Consider the following 7,647-nt stretch of genomic DNA (forward strand, 5'->3'; position numbering starts at 1 on the left):
CAGATAGATATAAAACTGCAGCTGTGACATATGAGATAAAGGTGAGGTGCAAAGAGCTATAAGAACTGGATCAGGGAGGCCACTGGAGTGAGGGAAGGTTTTCCTAAAGCTATGAGACTTGTACAGAAATCAAAGAGAAGACAAACAGCTAGTTAGTCAGGAACAGGATGAGATACGTGCAAAGGTCCTGTTGCATGGTGAGTTCACGGGGCTCAGTGACATTGCCTTTCCTCACAGTCCCAATCCTCCCTCCTAGTGCCATGTCAGCTATTCAGAGTTGAAGGGCAGTTGCTGGAACTACCCTGCTCGCAGGGAGGCTGCTCTTCCTTAACTAACACACCACGATCTCACCTCTGCGAACTAGCTAAGAAACCAAGCCTGTGAAGAAGGCTAATATGGGCCATTACCCACTTTTCATTGTGTTACCATCAAAACTAACCAGGCCCACATTTAATTTCAGTCCAAGCCTCCCAAGTCATTTTCATTAAACCCATCTGCTACCCATCTCTGACCTCCCAAAGCCTTTCCTTGGACCCTATGGAAATCAGAATCTCTCAGTAACAAAATCCCCCCAAATCCACAGTTATTTCTGTTGACTTTTTCTTCACCTTTTTGCTCACAGTGAAGACAGGACTCTAAGTCTGCATCTTTTCCTGAGTACTTCAAAATGAAAGTTGCTTTATCTTTCCCACCCGCATTCTAGGACCTGGAGGTAATGTGTCTTCTCTAGCTCTTTAAAATCTCCAGTCTCTTAGAAGCACAAACCACTACCAGACTACACCACCACTTTCATTGTCTTCCTCCATGCCATTACTCCTGTCATCATCCTTGATGGCTTCCACATCTGGGTAGATAATCCATCTGACACTGTGGACTCTCAGGTGTCTGAATTCTACAATACCAACAATCCTTTCCTCCACCCCACACCAATCACTCATTCCCATGGTCACCAGAGCTGTTTTCAGAATGCAAAGTCTGATCCATTAGTAATCATAAAAATCAATTTAATGAGTTATAACCCGTTTTTTTCCTTTTAAGTAACATAGAATAGATTTTAAAATATCGGAGTTTATTGAATGAAGTCAGGTAAATATTGTTTCATAATTTTTTCAATTACATATTATGTATGCATTGTGCATATTGAGTTGCCTTGAACATCATATTACTTACTATGTCTATTTTATTTTATTTTATTTTATTTTATTTTATTATTTTATTTTATTTTATTTTATTTTATTTTATTTTATTTTATTTTATTTTATTTTATTTTATTTTATTTTTGAGATGGAGTCTCGCTCTGTCACCCAGGCAGGCTGGAGTGCAGTGGCACGATCTCGGCTCACTGCAAACTCTGCCTCCCAGGTTCACGCCATTCTCTTGCCTCAGCCTCCCAAGTAGCTGGGACTATAGGCACCCGCTACCATGTCTGGCTAATTTTTTGTATTTTTAGTAGAGACGGGCTTTCACCGTGTTAGCTAGGATGGTCTCCATCCCCTGACCTCTTGATCCACCTGCCTTGGCCTCCCAAAGTGCTAGGATTACAGGTGTGAGCCACCACGCCCGGCCTTACTATGTCCATTTTAAAAAGTTTTTGAAACACTGGTTGGCCTTGTCATCACCAACAACCACATTACTTCTAAAATTTTGATTTTTAAGTGCAGATTTGCTAACTACCATCTTCTAATTTTAAAGCCTACTTATTCTAGCTCTCTTCCTCTAAAATTTTTATATCTCTTTCAGACCTCCAATTTATTGACCCTACCACTTTTTACTATACCACTCTCACTCCCAATATGCTCACGTCCTTCTTTATCTGGCTCAGATTCTAGGCTCTATCACTTTAATCATACACATAATTCCTTTGCTCCTTGCTACTCTATTGTATTTTCTTGTCAAAATCTCCAAAGCTACACCCAACTCTCCAGCTACTTTGTGCCACTATTCAAGCTCCTGAATGTTACTAGAGAAAAACACATAACTGGAGACAGATTTCACATTACATTTATGATGATAAATTTCAAGCAGGTATTTAATGCTGCCCAATCTTACTATATTTTCCTAGTATTTTAACTTTCTCTTTCTCCTGACAACCATTTTTTATCTCATATTCTCTAACCTGATGGCCTGGCTTCTTATTCCACATTCCCAATACCAAGTCCATAGCCTGATGAGCCCATATGCTGCACCTTCCCTAGGATCACAATAGAATTATCCCTGCTCCTATCTAAGACTAATCACTCCACTTCAAGTTCCAACCTATCTTGCCAACACACAGATTTAGATTCTGGAATTATGATTTCACTGTCCCATGTCTTCAGTTTTATCCTTTTTCATGAATTATACCCATTAACATAAAAAAAGTGCTATAATGACTCCAAACTTGAAACCAGTATTTTTTAGCCCCTTGTCCTCAACTTTCTGTCAACTGCCTTTTTTCTGTTCCCCTTTACAGCAAAGCTCCTTGAAAGTGAAATCTATATCCACTCTTTTCCCTCCCTCAGTTTTTTTTTTTTAAACCTATTAGGTTTTTATCTCCGCTGATCTGTTGAATCTGGTCTTGTCTAAGTTCTCAACAATTTTCATTTTGACAAATCCTGAGGCCAGTTCCTGTCCTTTTCTTATTGTATTCAGAGCAGCATTTGTCCCTTGACCTAATTCTTTATTTTTTCCCCCGAGTCTCTCATTTCTTCTTCTGAGAGACCACATTTTTTTTGGGTAATGAGATTGCCTGATCTTATTAAAAGTGCTATAGGACTTGATCTCTCTCCTCTTCACTTCTCTATCTTTTCTCTATAGGTGACTTTACTCAGTTCCTAGACTTTAATCTCTAACTATATGCTGTGATTTTTCCATTTTATATCTATAGCTCTGACCTTGAGTTCTAGATTCACAATCATCTACCTGCTTGATACAGCCACTTAGTGGTCTACTAGATACAGTCAATCTAACCTGCTCCAGCCACCCCTGTCAAAAAAACTTTATTTCTCTCCACTAACAAACCCTCTCCTTCCCTACACTTCTCCATCTCAATTTATAAGACTACCATTTATTTGGTGGCCAAGGCAAAAACCTAGGTTTCATCCTTAATTTCTACCTTTCCATCACCAATCATCAGCAACCTCTGTTAATTCTACCTCCAGATTATGTGCCAAATCCACTGCTCTTTATCTCTTATTACTGCCTCCCATCTCTCCAATCTTATCTCTAACATTTTCTTTTTTTTTTTTTTGTAAACGGATTTTTATACTATATTAAAAAGCCACAAAATAAAAAAGGGATCAACCAACATATATCTTAGACGTCCCTCCAAGAGTCTCAGTATGCAACAGTCATGGAGGCTATGACCTTTTTCCTTCTTTTCTCGGCCTGCAGTTCATTTAAGGATCACCGGAGATGACTTGTGCTCTAGTTCTTAAAATCAAACTTGTTCTGCCAAATCCAAGACCCTGAATTTTTCCAAATTGTAGAAACATGCATTTGCCACCTGTCCACCAAAATACCTCCCATTCGAGTCAATAACCGCTTGAATTGCTGATTTAACTCTCTCAAATTCTAAAAATATCCGTACTGCTTCATCATCAGGGGCACCAGAATTTCAAACAACACACTTTTCCCAACTTTGAGATATTTTTCACGTTCTTCCTTGGTTTTAACTTTCAAGTCTTCATCCACCTTTCCCGCACCAACCATGTTCCTTAGTAGGACCACTTTAGTAGGACACTTAAGTATTTCAGTCAGTGGATTTGAATCTGACTTCTTGGATGCATCTTTCCCCGTGGCGTCACCCACGATGATCTTGCTACCAAGCTTGCTGGTCTTCTCCACCGAAAAGGCGGTGCTCAGCCCCTGCTCGTGCTTCCCCAGACCCTGGCCCTCCCGGAAGCCGTACTTCTGTACGATCTTGTGCGCCACCGTGCCCCCCAAGTTAGCGAGGAAGGAGTTGCGCTGGGCCGGGTTGGAGATCTCGGTCTGTCTTGTTCCTCGTACACTGGGGGAGGAACGGCAGTTTTGGAAGACTGTGATCGAGGTCTTGAGTCCTCTTCATAAGGAAAATCTCGGGGTAACTGTCTTTTACTGCCAGAGAAGTGGGTGAGGCAATGGCAGCTCCGCCCATACTTGTTTTCCTCTTCTCTCGCTCCTAATCTTCATCTTCATCAGAATCCGGATCTGATCTCCTTGAAAACTCACGTGCATCATGTCTGTATTTATGCCTTTTTTCTCTTTCTTCTATTTCCTTCTGTCTTTCCAGCTCCCGCTGTCTTTGTGGTTCCTCTCTGGCGTTTCACTACTTTCTTACAATCGTTAGGAAACATAAGATCATATTCGTCAGCTAAGGGAATCAGAACTTCCCCTGCAGAAAACCCACTGGGAACAGGATCCTTCAGCCCAGCTGGCACATGCGGTGGTGTGTCCACAATTTGCCTGGTCATTTGAGGAGCCACCTCGTTTTAGGTCAATGACCGGGGCAAGAACTGTACCTTGTTTCGTCCTTTGGCTCTTTGCCTGAGTGAGAGCTGCCTTCTTCACCTGAAGCTGAGACTGCAGAAGTTTGAAGTTTTTGGACCAGCCTTCTGTTTTTGAGTCACTGGTTTCCTCTGATCGTACAGGGACATCTTTTCTTCAGTTTAATGCCGGCCCGCCCGCCGACTCTGCCCATGGGCCGCGGTGGCGGCAGCGCGGAACCGGGGAGGCAGGAGCCAACGGCGGCGCCACCCTCCGCTGAGTCCGCGGGGCGCTGGGCGGCTGCTGGGAGAGCGCGCCCCGTCTCTAAATGTTCTTTCTCACTCACTATGTTTCCCCAATCCTAACTCCTTCCTGCCTCTCCCCAGCTCTTCACATAGATACACCTTAGGGAAAGACTTCCCTGACTCCCTAATCTAAAAATGGATCTCGCCTCCATTATTCTCTATCACTAAGTCTCGACTTATTTTCTTCATAGTATTTAGCAGAATCTGAAATTATTCTTTTTTGTGTGTGCTTGGTATCTGCTTCTCCAATAAAATATAAACTCTATCAGGCCAGGGCTGCATGTTCAGCTCCTAGAATATAGTTCTAGGGCTCAACACAATCAAACATGCACTTATCAAAATATCACCCTGGCTGGATAGCCGATTTAACACGCGGAGACCAGTGAGGAAGTTGCTAGGGCAGTTTGGATGAGTGACGATGGGAGCTTGTACTAGGACTGTGAGCACAGAACTGGTGAGAAGTGAATGGATTTCACAAACATTTGGGAAGAAAATCATTTGTTTTAGGCCACCCATGCAGGGGCAACAGCAAGTGAGAACAAGCTTGGCATGCTGAATGAACAAAAATGGAAGATGGAGCACAGTGAAAAATGAAAAAATGGTAGGAGATGGGGCAGACAAGGGTATAATCATGTAGTACTACTCATAGGCCACAGTGAGAAGCTTGGGTTTTGTTTTAAATGTAACGGAAGCTATTGAATTGTGTAATCAGACTTACATTCTTAAAAGATCATTTTGAGTACTACATTGAGAATAAATCATGGAGGAGGCGGCCAGAGTAGAAGCAGGCAGAGCAGGTAACATGGCAATTGTAAAACCGTAGAGAAGAATGAAGGTAGCTCGGGTTATGATTGTAAGAACGGAGATGAAAAGCAGCAGGTAGATTCTGAATGGTTCCGGGACTAAAGTGGCAGCATTTGTTTATGGATGTAATGGACAAAAGAGAACATGAAAAATGCCTATGTTTTTGGCTTGAGCAACTGGGTGAGTATGTATGCTGTTTCCTGATGTGGGAAAAGACAAATGGGAGAGAAGTGGGAATTAAGTCAAGTTAATAAACTATTACGTTGGGTATTATCTTTCACCCCATATGGTAAGTCTGGATATTTCCCACATAATTTTGTTGACTGTTTCCATAAGTTATGTACCAAGGACAGGGAGTTTCAAATATTCTTTGCAACATTTGAGAACTAAAGAATCCCCCTTGGTCATGATCTTCTGTGCCCCTGTAAGCTTACAGGCACACATGGCATCATCATTATGATGAGTCCTGTACTTCACTCCACTACATTACCTGTTTTATGGAGTGCCACTAGGACAATTCAGCAATGTATTCTATCACCATCTATCAAGGCATGAGAAAAATCATCTTCTTTTCAAGTATTAGAATTGAATGATCACACTTGAGTTATCTGAGATTATTTCTTGATCTGAGCAACAAGAAAATGGTCTCATTTCCAAGTTAAAAAAAGGAATTATATGAATCAAGAACCAAAGACCTTTCTCAACACTAAATCACACTAATTATTTTACATAGTACTATGTAGGTTTAGAGAAATTTAAAACCGTATGTATTATTCAAACATTTCTTCCAATATTTATTTGATCACATATTTTAATAGGTAACCATGACTTTGTCATCCAAGCCAGGACACTTATGAAAGTGAAAGGAGGAGCTATTGATAATGACAGGAAAACACCAGGACTGTGCAGACATACTGAGCTCTAAGGTCACTCTGTTTATAACATGATGCCTTAAGAATGAAAGCTCAGACAATATCTGGCTTTATTTAGCTAAGTCAGGTGGTAAAATACGAACAATAACATGAAAGAAAAATTAGGAATTCTGCATCTTGCTCAGTGACTTTTCTCCTCTTTGCTTTTCATTTAGTTGATTTAAATACACAATTACCGAATAAGTTTTTGAAAAGTCAGTTTATTCAATTAAATTTGTGGTACAAATCCAAATTAAGATTCTTATTTCATTATATTAGGTCTTATATTAGGGCTTAAGAAATCTAAAGAGGATGCTATAGACATATCATCTATACATTAAAAGAAAAATTAAAATAACTTCAAAAACTAGAATAAAAAAATTAGGCCGGGCGTGGTGGCTCATGCCTCTGTAATCCCAGCACTTTGGGAGGCCAAGGTGGGTGAATCACTTGAGGTCAGGAGTTTGAGACCAGCCTGGCTAACATGGTAAAACCCCATCTCTACCAAAAATATAAAAAATTAGCTGGGTGTGGTGGCATGTGCCTGTAATCCCAGCCACTTGGGAGGCTGAGGCAGGATAACTGCTTGAACCTGGGTGGCGGAGGTTGCAGTGAGCTGAGATAGTGCCACTGCACTCGAGCCTGGGCGGCAGAGTGAGACTCCATCTCAAAATAATAATAATAATAATTAAAAAGATTAAAAAATCAAATTCCAACATTTATTGTAGTCAACACATAAAATACATATATAGGTTTGGTAAAAATATATGCATACAAAGGAAATATTTATATATAGAATAAAACCATCGTATCTAGAACTAAGACAAATCAAACTGAATATCAAATCTTTGGTAACAAAAGGGAAAAGGTTTCCACTAATGTAAATATATACTTGGGGACATTTATTTTCTCATTTCAGTTATCATTTTCAAACTATGCTGTATTTTCTGTATAACCCATTTTTCATCTGCCCAATTACTAGCAATCTCTTTTCTACTATCAAAAATGATCATTTGTTTCTTTATTGTAGTAGATAAAACATCCTTTCATTGTTTCAGCTCACAAGCTGTGCAGATCCTACCCACTGTTCTTGCCTCCAGCACTTCACATTATTGGTGTATTATTTCATGCATGCCCTACTCTTTTATCAATTGCTTTTGAAGTAATGTTAATAGACTAGAAAA

The 7,647-nt window shown here is 40.3% G+C and overlaps 1 pseudogene; it reads right to left on the reverse strand.

Moving 5' to 3' along the window:
• Positions 1 to 1,048: 1,048 nt before the first annotated feature.
• LOC101127597 (splicing factor 45-like) lies at positions 1,049 to 5,552 on the reverse strand (annotated as a pseudogene).
• Between the last annotated feature and the right edge of the window lie 2,095 nt (positions 5,553 to 7,647).

Source organism: Gorilla gorilla, chromosome 16, assembly GCF_029281585.2.
Source record: "Gorilla gorilla gorilla isolate KB3781 chromosome 16, NHGRI_mGorGor1-v2.1_pri, whole genome shotgun sequence".
NCBI classification, from domain to species: Eukaryota; Metazoa; Chordata; class Mammalia; order Primates; family Hominidae; genus Gorilla; species Gorilla gorilla.